Source organism: Borostomias antarcticus (assembly GCF_949987555.1).
Source record: "Borostomias antarcticus genome assembly, chromosome: 17".
In the NCBI taxonomy this organism is placed as follows: domain Eukaryota; kingdom Metazoa; phylum Chordata; class Actinopteri; order Stomiiformes; family Stomiidae; genus Borostomias; species Borostomias antarcticus.
This window is the reverse complement of record NC_140250.1, coordinates 7,337,722-7,352,572: the sequence shown is the minus strand read 5'-3', so window position 1 is coordinate 7,352,572 and position 14,851 is coordinate 7,337,722.

The window sequence follows — 14,851 nt, the reverse complement described above, 5'->3', positions numbered from 1 at the left end:
AAGGTGAGGAGACTGAAGGTTGATAGACAGGAGGAGGACAGGAGTCTAATGCCTGGGATTGTTTTAGCAGTCACGTCACAGCCAGAGGTGTGTAAGAGGAGTAGAGAGACTGCAGAGTTCCCCACCGTACATATAAACACACACACACACACACACACACACACACACACACACACACACACACACACCATGCAGCCACAGAGTGTGATAAAACAAAGCACTTAAGAAATCAAAGTGACAACGGCAGGGACTGGAGAGTGAAGGACACCGCTTGGGGGGGAGGTGGAGGGCCATCCTGTACACACACGCACACACGAGCACACACACATACACACACACACACACACACACACACAGACACACATGCACACACACAATCAATAAGGGAGACAATGGCTCTTCATGTCAACAACACATGTGCCTCAACACACACACACACACACACACACACACACACACACACACCTATCCCTATCTATTCACAGTAACACACTACTCTGCCACAACCATTTAAATCCACTTTCCCTCCCTCTCACATTTATGCGTAACACTCACTGTGAATATAGAAAGCTAGAAGCTACAGAGTGAGACGCGTGCGCGTGTGTGTGTGTGTATTAACACTCAGGGCCATTGCAGGAACACACATTACATAAACACACACGATAAACACACATCACAACCATCCTCCCGCTACCCTGCCCCCACCCACTACCCCCCCTCTTGCTCCTATTGAACAGCCAGCAGGGTCCTCCGAGCACCTGAAATCTGTCCATCTGTCAAAGTGTCAGAGTCTGTGCATCATCCCAGCTCCTCGGAGCACGCATGAACAAACAATCAGGAACATGGACGGGGGGGGGGGGGGGGGGGTCCACCATGTCCTTCGTCATGGACGGGGGGGGGGCTCCACCATGTCCTTCGTCAGAATAATATTCTGTACCTATTATATACAATTTCACAAGCCAAGAGGAATTTTGTTCTTTCTTCCTTAAGAGTATCTCCTTGAGCCTATTATTAAAGGTGCATGTTACTTCGGTGCTCTTAAAGGGGTGGGGGGGTATTTGTGTGGCAAAGAACACTGCTGCACTAACACAAGGACACACAGATGCAAGCAAACAAAATACTCATACCAATTAGAGTGAAGCTAAGTTTGAATATTACTCACAAAGAATTACACTCTTGCGCTCTCTCTCTCTCTCTCTCACACACACACACACTCACACACACACACACACACACTCACACACACACTCACACACACGGACACCTAAACTAATCAAAGACAATAGCGCGCGCGCACACACAAATTACTTCCGTTTGCTCTTCAGGGAGATGCTTACATCAGCAGACTGGGTCCCCCCCCCCCCCCCCCTCCTCCCTCTCACTACCACAGGGGGCACCTGGGAGGAGTGTTTGGGCACTGAAGTGTAGAGACACTACACGCTCCAGGGCCTGCGCGACCTTTGAGACGGGGGGGAGGGCGGGGGGGGGGGGGGGGGGGGTCTGTGTAAGAGAGAGAGAGAGAGTGAGAAAGAGAGAGACAGCGTGTGTGTGTGTGACTGGGTGGGTCACTGCACACTCCTGTATCCCTGCCCGTGTGTGTTTCCAGGGAAGGCGAGGAGGAGGGTGTCGTGTTAGACGAGTCCGCGAGCGTCACCTGCACGCCACCGCCATCCCTCTAATCGATGGTGGCGACGTCGCGGCCGCGCCTCCTCTGCGCTCACGCCGCCTTGTTCGGAGCGAAGCACGGGCCGGGGAACACGAAGACGGGTGTCGGGGCGTCGTCGAGGCGGCCTGCGTCGTCGAGGCGGCCTGCTGTCATGACGAGACCTTGAAAAAAATGGACAGGTGGCGAGAGCCTGTGAATGTAGCCTTTGAAAAAGTTTCGGCTGAACTTCTTCTCTCCTTTTCCATTTCCATGTCTCTTCATCTCTCTCTCTCCCTCCCCATTATCCTCACCCACACTTTACATCAGCTTTGTCTCTATTTTCTCTGCTCTTCTCCATCTTTCTCTACACCCTCCTCTGTTTTCTCCCTCACTTTGTCATTTAATATCTTTTGTCATTTAGCATTCATTCCTCTCTCTCTCTCTCCCGTCCTCCAGTGAGCAGTGAGATGAGAGAGAGAGTGCGTTTGAGGCGAATGGTGGTGGTGGTGGTGGTGGGGGTGGTTAATGTCAGGCTTGGCCATGATCCGCTCTGAGGAGTTGATTCGCTCCGGCTCAATGCCTGAGAGGCCGATTAGCATTCCGCCGCCAAACCCCACACCCACGCACTGCGCCGCGCGGTAGTGTACGTCTGTCTGCCGCCCGCCCGCTCTCTCTCTCTCTCTCGCGCTCTCTCTTCTTCACTCAGACAGCCGTTCCTGCCACCCACACTCGCTCATGATGACGCCTACAAATATGGGCGCAGCGTCCACTCAGCCTGTTCCGAGACAGAATGCGTCGTGCCGGCTGGTCTTGTGGAGGAATTATCCAAAGAGGACGGAGCTCCTCCTCGCTGGCGGGTTGAGTTTTACCTGTTGTGACGAAGCGGCGGCGTCTGGCTCCCCCCCAAGAACGCTCGCTCCTTCAGACCAGCCAGGGCGTCTCAACTGTTAAGACGTGCCAGTCTCATTGGCATTGCGCACGCACTCACGCGCACGCACACACACACACACACACACACACACACACACACACACACACACACACACACACACACACAGCAAGACAGTGATAATGATAGTTGTGCCAAGACTGCAACATTGATCTGAGAGAAATAACCAGATTAGCACCTCATCAGGCCCGGGACATGAGGATGAGCTGCTCTCCCCCACAAACCTGGCTGTCCTCCCCAATTGAATCCCAGGGTGAATTGAGTGGGATATGAGCAGATAGATGTGATGTGAAAGTCCAGAATTAAATCTCCTGCTTTTGCTGTAGAAACAGACAGGGCCCTCCAAAGATAGTGGTCTCGGACGCAAATAAGAAATGAGAATATCTTATGGTGAGCTTGTGGATATTAACTCTGAATGAACATTTAAAGTTTGTTCTTCAAACTCACAGCATGGCCAGTGAAATCAGTACTCTAGAATATGCAGTCAAACAGAAGTTTATCTACCCCTGGTGTTGTGAGTAATGCTTTTAGTAGAGTGCACTGTATGGGTCACAGATTTTATGTAGATACAGTAGATAAGCACTAGTTATGGAAATGATAGAATTATACAAGCATTATATAAGCATACTGTGACCAAAATGTCAGACTCACTGAGTCTGGCTGAATAACCTTCAAATCGGGTACTGTACATTAGTCTGATCTTGTCTAACTTCTTCTGAACCGGAGACAACTCAGGGTTCTATTTTGGTTGTGTGAATCTTCAAAGCCTATTGGCAAAAGTCAAAGGCGGTAGGCATAATTGTGTGAATTTGCTTGCACAAAGTTGACAGAAGTCGGGGGCGGTGACGCCAGTGGAGGGTTGGAGTAACTGAAGGTAGAGGCGCAGGTGTGCCGTTTCTCCAGCCAATGGGCTGTTCCTTTTCAAAGCCAAGTAATTGTGCCACAGAATAAACAACGGGATATTTGTACAGAAAGGACCCCTTGTGGTCCGGACTTATTCTTGTTCATGTTCTGATTGCATATGTAAATTGTGTCGGTAATCACCATTGGGTAACGCATGCATAGGTCACTTGTATGCACACCCTTCTGACGCTCCAATCAACAGCTCCACCTACTTGTTTGTAAACTTCCTGGCAAACACACTTTTAGACAGAACAAGAATTCCCAAGTGCCGATTGCCTAGGCGTCAGCACCAGTGGTTTTGCCTGACCTAAACAGAGCCGTCGGAGTCGGGTGTACCACAACTCGTCATAGCTGAAGAGCAAATTGGTGAGGAGTGGTTCTTTATTGAACTGAGGTGGAGGCAAACTTTAGTTTTATTAAACACTCCCCGGGAGCTCGATAAATGTCAGACTCCATCAGGTGACACAAGCACTGTATTGAACTACATAGATTGTGTCCCAGAAGTCTAGGAGCGATGTTCCACTGAGGGTGAGAGGAACAGAGTTATGGGGAAAGACGCAGGGGAGAGAAAGAGAGAGAGAGAGAGTAAGAGAGAGAGCCCACAGTGATACCTCTCACCATCCACACCCCCCACCTCCCACCCCCATCTGAGCATCCGTTGACATTGCAAATGGCAGGCGAGCGCTCCGCGAAACAGCCATAATAAAATATGAATTCTCAGACGCCAACTTTGAGACAAAGCGCTCGATCATCGGTGCTCACCCCGCTAACCCGCCGGTTGGGGCGGTGGCGGGGGTGGGGGGGCGAGGCGTACCCTGTGTCTAGCGCCGGCGCCTAAATCACACACAAAGCGCCGGCGCTTTACCGTTTCATACATCAAAATAAGAGACGAGTATGTCTTTTGTCTGCGAGTGTATATTTACAAATGAGGGGTGTTTTAATTTAAAAGAATGACCCAATTCTGCTCCGGTGTCAAAGACATGATGACTAATGCTCTGCCCGGAGTCACGCTGCAAGTGATTGGTTTTCTAGTACATCAGAATCACAGGTTCATAGATGATGATAAAGTGCCGTGTGCCGGACGATACTTCATTAATGACTAGGTGAGGTCTCAGACTCCCACAGTCTCCGACGAGCCCCGTCCTCTCAAACAGGGGGTGGGGGCGTGCTCAGGCTCCGAAACCTTAACGCAGCTCTTCGGTATGACGTCCGTGAGCGACGCGACGGACGCCGGGCGACAGATATGCGTTTGCTTGAGATGCAGGAAGCAAAGCACTCTGGGAAAAAAAACGACACCCTGGCGATTCAGCCCAGCCGAACAGAAGAGGACAGGGAGGCCTTTTACAGAGCTGAACTCCTGCTGCAGAAAACCACATAGCTCCACTGGCTGTCTGTCTCCAGCCCTCCAGGTGTGACAGGAGAGTGGAGCCCGAGAGGGAACAGTGTGACTAAGGGTGTTAAAGGACAACTCTTAACGCCACATCACTCTGACATTTCTGACTTATCGTTCTTTCTTCTCTCCCCTCCCCTGTCTCATTTTCAACCTCCGCACAGCTCCAGTCGTTGAGACGCCCCCACCCCCCCACCCCTCACCTCCTGTCTGCGTGGGGTTTTAATAGAGACGCCCCCCCCCCCACACACAACTCTATTTACAGTTCCTCAATGGCCCTGCCAAATCAGGAGCCCTCAAATTGGGTAGTTAAGGGCAGAGAGTGGAGGAGAGCGTTTTATCACTAGATATGCCCAGAAATCAATGTGGCCTCTCCAATGACTGTCTCTTTATGGACAGCCAGGGAAATGCACCGGGAAGAGGAGGTGGGAGGAGGGAGAATGGAGATGGGGGGGTGAGTGAAGGTCTTCCATCTCCTGCCCACCTCCCCCACTGGAAGCAAGCATTAACACTTGAGCTTATATCCTCCAGTCTTAACAGTCCATTTTGAGCAGTCGTGCGGATTCTCTGTCTTAATGGCTTTGCAAAAAAGTACAAAAAGGTCTAAAAATATAGAAACAAGATGACTCGGTGTGGTTCCGGCATATCAATGAGATCCCTCCCTACCTGCTACAATGCAGTATGCATGAGTCACTCCTTACTGCCGAGCCAGGCAACACTGATTCAATCATTAGGTGCATTGCAAATGTTTCTGTACGCTGACTCAATCCTAACCATGTCTTTATTTAGAAAGCCCCCCCCCCCCAAGGTCGTTGCATCACATATGGGCCCAGACTGCCAGGGAGGTGGCCTATCAGTCATCTGCCTCACTGAAATGGTGCTGGGGGTGGTGGGGTAAAAATAAACAACAAAGCTTTCTCCGGGCAACGGTGGGATTAAGACTTGGCAATGCCCACCTCCTGATTATATATACTCTATGCGTCTACTTCCAACTGTCCTAGCGCTAAAGAAAAAAAGCTCCTCGGGCAAAGTAGCGTAATCTAATCTAACAACTGTTTGGCTGGTACCTGTACACAGTTGGCAGCGCTGGTGTAAAGAGAAGGTGAATGGGAAAGGCACAGCTAAATTTAGAAAGTTTTTTTTTTTTTAATACACTCACAGTTAGTGAGTGTATTAAGTTAGCCCCCGATGTGTGTTGTTCTCCTGCAGTCTGAGGGTGTACCGCGCGGCCCGGAGACGCAGGCCGGACCTGTGGGGTTCAGTCTGACCTGATGTGGCCTGGGTGGGTCTCTTCTATGAGTGGTGCTGGTTGAGAGGGCTCTCTGCCGGTGAGAGACGGGCTCGTCCCTGGCGTCTGCCACTCAGAGTCAAACCACTTCCATTTCAATGGCTAACGAGACTCTGACAGTGGTTCTCACAGGACACACACACATGCTCACACACACACACACACACACACACACACACACACACACACACACACACACTCACTCACGCGTGCACACACACACACACGCATGCATATTAGGGATCCAAGGGCAGCCAGAAAATGTTCCTTTCAAGTGTACTAGTGAGTGAGTGAGTGAGTGAGTGAGTGAGTGAGTGAGTGAGTGAGTGAGTGAATGAATGGATGAATGAATGAATGAATGAATGAATGAGTGAGTGCATGTGTAAAGGCACACATCACAGAAGACTCGGCTGTAGCAGGGCCAAACCTGGTACCCTAAAGAGAAAATTCCTGAGGTCCATTCAAGCACCATCACTGTTAATGATCAAACTCAAAGATTTAGGTTTACAATTAACACGGAACAAAACATCAATGTTCTTTGCCCTAGAGGAAAGACAAAACGCTCTCGCTGTGCACCTCTCTGCTGAAACACCACAGGCTCTCTTCAAAACCCTATCCAAAGGTCAGGAGGGTGTTATGCACTAATCAAGCTAACTGATTGCCCGGCCTACCCTGAGGTAGCTCTCAACAGTCACCCAGCTCTCAAAGCCACACTCCTCTCCTCGTCTGCTGGGAGCTACAGCACGCCTTTCAACCTGCGGAGGTGTGCGGCACTCTCTAGAGCAAGCTGGGCACTCTTTAAAGGCTCGGCTGTGACTACATGTGAAATATGAAAATTAGGGCGAGTGGATTTGTGTTGAAACACCTTTGGTCCAGCTCCAAGAAGTGATTATTGGATCAATACGAGTCCTGACTTGACTCTGACAATTGGCAGAATGAGAAAAGAGTTGCACTGAAAGCAAAACACGTTAAGTTATGCAAATGCATCCATCCGCACCCATCCACATACATCCATTCATAGCCTGCCACGAATGCGCACAAATAACCACAGGATTGTACGCGTGGCATTTTCTATGGTCCATGTACATAAAAGCACAAACAGCACGATGCATCTATGCCTGAGGAACAGGAGTAGTGTCACATCTCCAACACAGACACACTTCCTGTCATGGGCCACTTTGTGCCACACCAGACAAATAATATCACATGTGAATCCTGCAGTCACGGAGATAATCCTTGCCCCGTGTGGAAATTGAACGTCATGGATGTATGGATGAACGTCAGGGTTGATGGAATTTCATTTGACTGCGAAGAATAATCACCACTGTCGCCTCGCCTCAAATGGGGCTCCTGGTCCCTGAAGGTGGCGTGCAGCAGATGGCGGCGTCCCTCGCGGCGCCGGGAGACGGGTTAGCGTACCCGCTAGCTCGGGTTATACCACACATGTCTCCCCCCCCCCCTCCCCATCCCCCGGTTGCAATTAAGTCTAGCTGACCCCTCCGAGGCCCCTGCCACAGCGGGGGGTGTTTCTGTAGCATCTTACCTGTGCAGATGCTGATGCTAGCCCTGTCCGTGGCTAAATCCCCCACCCCTCACCGCCACACGTCGCGGCGGCGCACATATGGCTGCACCTGTGTCCAGCACGGTTAGTAACGCCAGCGTGTTTATAAATAACGTTATGCGGCGCCGGAGGCGACGGCGGTGGGAGAGCCGGGCCGAACGGACCATCTGTATGACGGATCACGTTGGCGGGCGCGTCCTGGGAGCGACCATGTATTAAGCTTCTACTACCCATGGCACCAGTTTGAGTTAGCGATGCGAGCGCTTATAGGGAAGAAAAAACTGATTTTGTAGATGAAAGAGAGAATTCCTTTAAAATGTGTACGTACACAACAAAAACCCTGAACCCCCTGGATCCTTGGGTGCTGTAGCAGGCCGGGCGTAGCGCACAGCCCTGGTCCCACCACGCTCAAATCACTGGGAGGCAAAACAATAATATCTCATTCTAATATCTCTACAGTAACTCTTCTCAACTCCGAGTCAGTTTCCGTCCTTGATGATTATGATTGCAAATCATCTCATGACGCTCTGATGTCACCGCCCGGGAGAAGAGGAGGAGGGAAAAAGAGAAGAGAAAAACAAAGAGATGGATGGGAGGCTCGGCGGCGCGCTCGTTACTCCTGATCATAACGGAGGAAGTAATAGACGTGGAGACGGCCTTTCCCCCATCGCCGCTAATGGATTAGGGAAATTCTGCGTTCGTCCCAACATTCATACGAGCGTTAGGCTACGCGGGCGCATGAAACTGTGGTTGTAAAACAAACGGCTTAATATATCAAAACAGGAAGTGATTTATCGGCGCGCCGGGCGCGTGTCTCCCGGCGGTGGAGACCAGACCCCCGTGTGACACAGTCTTTGTATCCGACCGCCTGTTATCGCCGCAATGTTTTTTTTCTTTTCAATGTTATGGGTGATTACGGCGTGGAGGCCTGCGTGTTCATATATTAGCCCGGGCAGGAATGGGCCTTGCTGCTCGACGCCCCGTGACTCGCCGGGGGAATGAGAAGGCGGGGCTTATGCAGATGCATTCGCCGGCAAACGAGCTGAACATGGCCATCAACGACAACGGTGATTTGGCGCGCCACGCGCTAGTCCACACGCTGCGTCCATTCGTCTCCTTATCTGTCCATCGTGTAGAGGGAGAAGAGAAGAGAGGGAAAGGACAGAGCCTTGGGGGGAACCTGTGCTGATGATGCGTCCTAGAGTCAGAGATGTGCTTGCCTAGCTTTTATCCGTCCATCGTCAATTTATCCATCTAGTCGGTCTCTATGCGCAGTTCATCCACCTACTGTATCCATCTGAAGTCTGTTTTTCAGTTTGTCTATCCATCCGTGTATCCAGTGTGAGCAGGGAGGCGAGCCCCTGTTGGCTGGCCTCTTCCCTCAGAGTTAGTGGTGCGGGGGCCCAGAGAGCAGCCTGGCAGCCTGTCAGTCTCTGTGTAAATTGCTCTGGTTCCCAGGATGTGTCCCACTGGATGGCCAGGGTCAGGCGGCACCTTATCTGCTTCCCACATCCAATTAGGATATGAGTTAAACTTGCACTGGGCAAGGTACACACACGTACTGTACAGCTGCAAGGGAGCACACACAAACACACACGCACATGCACACACACACACACACACACACACACACACACACACATAGCTTCAGGATCTGTCCCATCACTTGTACTATTTCTTAATTTAGATCTCGGGAGGGATAACCAGTCAAACACACACGCACACACACACACACACACACACACACACACACACACACACACAGACACACACACACAGACAGATGGATAAATAGCCTGTCTCTTGATTTACCCCTCCCTCCGTCACACAGCACACACAGTTTGAGAGTACATTACACACACACACACACACACACACACACACACACACACACACACTTTCCCCCTGGGAGAAATACACACGCATGCATGCACACACACCTCTGCATGCATGCGCACACAAACACGCACACACATCGGTGGCTGGTGGCAGGAGTGGACAGGCCTTTGTGAGATAACGGGCGAACGCGGGCTGACAGGCTCGGCTGGGGCCATTATTGAATTGCAGTGAGGACTATATTACTTTAGAGTGAGATAAAAGACTGCATACAAGACGGATGGGCAGTGGACATCAAACAGGCCTGTGTCTGGATGGTGCCAGGAGTAATCCTCCAGGAGCTAGCGTTGATTTCCCTCAGGCTAGACGCCATTTCTCCTTGAATAATTCTTATGAGGAATCAGACGACGGGCTTCCACCTTTGGTTCTTTTCACCTCTTCTTTTTCCTACCCCCCCCCCCCCCCCCCACCACCATCTCTGTCTCCTCTATCTCTCTCCTGGAATCTCTGTTGCTCTTATGTCTGATGCGATGATTGGGATTCTTCCGAACGGTGTAATTTCAGGTTGTGTACTCTAAGCCGGAAACGCCGCCGCGGCTCGAGCGCTAGGAGAAGGAGGAGCCTCGTGGGAAATACACGGTCTGGAGTGTTTGGCAGGGGGAGGTGGAGTGGGGGGGGGGGTTGTCCTGGAATAAGATGTGACAGCGCCGTGGAGGCATCCGATTCGCAGAGGAGACGTCCCGCGCCCTCGTGTTGTCAACGCGGCTTGTTTACAGTCAAAACAAAGCCTTTCATTACTGACGCGTGGGGGGAAAAACAGCAACGTTACAGGAGTCCGGGTGACACCTCGTACAGGCTGGGAAACGCCCGAGGAGGGGAGGACAGGTAAACAACACCGTCTTTAAAGTTCCGTTCATTATTCACTCCATGTAACAGGGAAATTAGCGAGGACGAAAACAGTGCCGCAGTCAGCCGAGAGACGGCGAGGGGTGGCAGCGTCTGTCCCCCCTCCTCTTGTCCCCCCCGTCAGACAGAGAGAGCTCTCCCCCGGAACTAGCGCTGCTGGGTGGCATTGGACTTGACAGCGATGCTGGCATGTCATTAATCAAATATATATGCATGGAAATCATGGCTGCTCCCCCGTCATAGGCTACGCTCAGGTGGCAGACGGGTAAAATAACTGGGCTGAAAAGAGGCTTTTCCCCACACTGGGATCCAATGCAATTCATATGGAGGCCTAATAACCTGAGGCTTGGCAACGTTAATCTGCATTAATAAAACATAAAATACTCTGTGACAACGGAGGGGGAAATCAATGTATTTTGAGCGATTCCCCCCGTATTCTGTGTCCATTTTGCAGAGCCGCCGCCATGTTGAGGCTGCTTCGGTGGCCCCCCGGGGTGGGGCTCCTGGGTAACTGCATTCCTGGTGGACAGCTTGTGTTCTGGGAAAACGGAGGATGAACACGGTAGAGTATGTACTCTGCCTGCCTCTACGCTAGACACCACAGATATACGGTACACCATCAGAAACTCCCCTGAAGTTAATAATGCATCTTATCTGATCCACAACTCAACATCTCTGCAGCTTTAGGGCATGCGGACGGGAGTCACCAGACATCCGGCTGAATATAAACACCAAGGAAAATGCAGACTGGCTTTCCCAGCACATAGAACCGAGTTGAATTTGATAAACTCACTCCTCATGAGAGGAGAGGAGGGGTGTTTATGAGAGGTGAGGTCACATGCGTCGACAAGTCAGAGGACCCCCCCCCCCCCCCCGAGATCAAACCCAGCGCGGGCAAGGGAGGGTGGAAGCCATGCTGACGAGGGACACCGAAAACAGACGAGGAAACCGAGTGTGTTGACATTCCACGAGCATCCCTCGTGAGGAGGAGATGCAAAGTTTGTTTCATTGACTAAGAGCCCAATGCATTATGACCGCTGCGCTGGGACTCAGAAGGGAAATAAACATTGGTTTCTCTCTAATTAAAAAACCTTGCAGAATTACAAAACGAAGCGCCACACACATTGTAAGTTAGTCCCAGTCACGACGTGATTGGGGGTTGGGGTAGCGGTTTGATTGGGGTACTGTAGGTATATAGAGGAACCGGTTCCATTGTCTTATTTACCCTCCAACATGATTCACAACACGATAATGATAATTAAGTGAGGTTATTAATTTTTAATGAGCACCCTAAATGGTGTGGCCCTCGTGGGCCTATAACCTCTTGGTTTTAATTAATATGCGTTGGTGGGTGCACATTAAGGCTTTCAATTAGAGTAGGGGGAACGGCCAGGCAATCACCCAGTGCTTTAATCCATATGCTCATCAAGGGCCCAAGTCATGGCTTTTTAATCAAGCGCTCCAGCGCTGGAAGGGGGCGAAAACGCACATCTATCAGTCACTCCTTCAAGACCCTATACGCTCCCGCGGAGAAGACGGAGGGGGATTTACAACTTCAAAAAGACGCTCCATTACTAATGAGGTTGGGTTAAGACATTAACATGGTATGAAAGAATAGAGGAGAGGGAGCACAGGAAGGAGGAGAGAAGGAGGGAAAAAAGGTACAATCGCTCACGAGAGAGAGGAGGAGGAGGGAGGCTTAATGAGATGCAAATTAGTCCACATTTGTCCAAACGCTGACAGCTGATGCGTGGCTTTGACAGAGGCCCTGTCAGCAAAGCAACGCCAAATAAACGCTCCTCCTGTTCCACGCCCCCAAAACAAACACCCGCCGCTGCGTCCCGCCAGGGGGGGGCGATCCGGCGTTCCCGTTGGCCCCCGGCGATTCACGGCGCGTGGCACAAACGAAACAGCCTGCGCGCCCACTTTGCCACCCGGTTCGGGGAGAGCGTGTATAAGTGCATGCCTGTTGGGCAAACAAGGTAGTGATACGGTTAAAAAACAAAACAAAAAAACAGATCCTCCAGGATATCCCCACCCTGCCTGCCTCCCTCCACCCCTCTACACTCCTTGCGAGAGGGCATGTCACCTCGTCAACTGACCCCCGGTGCATATTGATCGAGAGTACACGGATCTCCCGGGAGGAGGAGGGGTTTGGGCACAGCCCGCTTGTTCAAAGGCTTTCCTGGAGAGAGGAGAGAAACCACTCCAGCTCCCAGAGCAAGGATGGGGTGGGGGGGGGGGGAGGGAGAGAGAAGGAGAGAGGGAGGGAGGGAGCGCGCTCTCCTCTGGCCAGGCAGACCCTTTTAGTGAGCACACAGCCTGGCTCAGTCTGGCCTCCGACACATGCAGCGCATCAACAACACACTGCTCCGCTCAGCCAGAAGAGACGAAGGCTTTGACAAGCACCCCCGCGACTCCCTCTGAAAGACCAAAGTGAAACTTAGACACCCATACTCTGGAAAAAACAATGACTAGAGAAAAAGAAAGGGTTTGCAGAGTAAATCCTGCTTCAGAACTCTTTGTGTGTGATACGTACCGGCAGTATAAAGGGTTGGTCTGCAGTCTTTGTTTTGCAGTGTCTTTGTAACAGGTATACTGTAATTCTAATGCTTTGCTGACTGAACATGGAGCTGCACCATCAAACAGCACATAGCTTTAGTACTAGCTCAGTGGGAAGGAAGGAGGACATTTATTCTATCCCTTCCAGTTGTCCTAGTGCACCCACACACACACACACACACACACACACACACACACATGCACAGACACACACTGAGACAAGTACTCCCTCTCAAACACAAACACACAGACACACACACACGCGCACACACACACACAGGCACACACTGAGAAAAGTACTCCCACTCAAACACAGACACACACACACAGGCACACATACACACACAGACACAAACTGAGACAAGTACTCCCTCTCAAACACAAACACACAGACACAGGGTCATTAGGCATTCCTGGAGTCTCTCTGCAGTCAGTGCATGCATGGCGCTTCTGGATGTCAGTAATTTCCCCGGCAGCCGTGTGGAAACCTCTGGTCGGGTATGAAGTAAATATCAAAGCTACAAGCAAAGCAAACTAAGAGACACACTTCAGCGAGCAGTCCCACGGAGCCAGGTCTCTCAATTCATCACCACTTAATTCTTAGTTTCCAGCAACAATATCTAGCACGGTTTTGAGACCGGCATTCCTAATCAAAAGGCACAAAATGGCGACACACACTAAACAGAATGTGTTTTCCAGCCAAGGTTTCACTTACAGGATGTTTGGGATTAGAGGTGGGTGCGTTGTATTACTCAAGTGAGAGTCTGAAAAAGAGTCGAGGACCTTTAAGAAGCAGACTGAGGTAAGTGTCATCGCCTGTGTCGGCGTAAGCAGGCTGAGGTAAGCGTCATCGCCTGTGTCGGTGCCTCGAGTTAGTAATGCCGCCTGTGCTGAAAATGTTTAAAAAAAAACTACTGATGCATACGGTGGCCGACACGTGCAAATCACAACGGCAAATCCGGAGCACAACGTCAAGTTCAAAAAACACAACCGCAAAGTTCAAACACAACAGTTAAAAAACACAACAGCAAGTCAGAAAACACAACTGCAAGTCAGAAAACACAAATGCAAGACAGAATACACAACAGCAAGAGAGAAAACACAATCGCAAATTGGAAACCACGATTGCAACTCCCAAAAACACAACGACAATAACCAGAAATGAAGTCTCCGACGTACTTCAGGCGAGGCACGGATGTCAACGCCGGGCTAATCGGCAGAGCCTAATCAGTCACACCCCGTATGACGCAACCCACCAGCTGACTGTCAGCTGTCATAGCATTGGTTCAGCTCGCTAGAGCGCATGTATTTACTGCTGATCGCTTCTCTGCTCTGCGTCCGCTCTGCCATTACTGCTGATTGCTCGTATCTGCGCGCTCGCCCCACCTCCTCCCCTGCTCCGCCTGTGTTCTTTCGATGTCGTCTCTGTTGTCGTCGTTGCTCTCTGTTCCGGGGGTATTGCTGCTTCTTCTGGTATTCCACTATGCGTCGGCTAGTGGAAGCCGGGGAATTACACTAGCTTAGTCTCTGTGGCGCTCCGTGGTGATCGTGGGCCGAAACATCTCCGAAGGGCCATCCAGCGGTTCCTCCGGTCACCATGGAGGCAGAGACACTAGGCTGTATCTCCTTTGGACTCCACGAAGCGCTGGCCCGTGGAGGCCAGGGACTATAATGTCCTGCAGTCCTCCTGTGGCGCTCTTTGACGGTCTTAGTGGGCTGAGTTACCTCCGAGCGTCTTCCCGATCGCGGCCCACTCTGATCGTCATAGAGGCAGGGGGCTAGATGCCGTTCCCTCTTCCGACCCGGCAGTC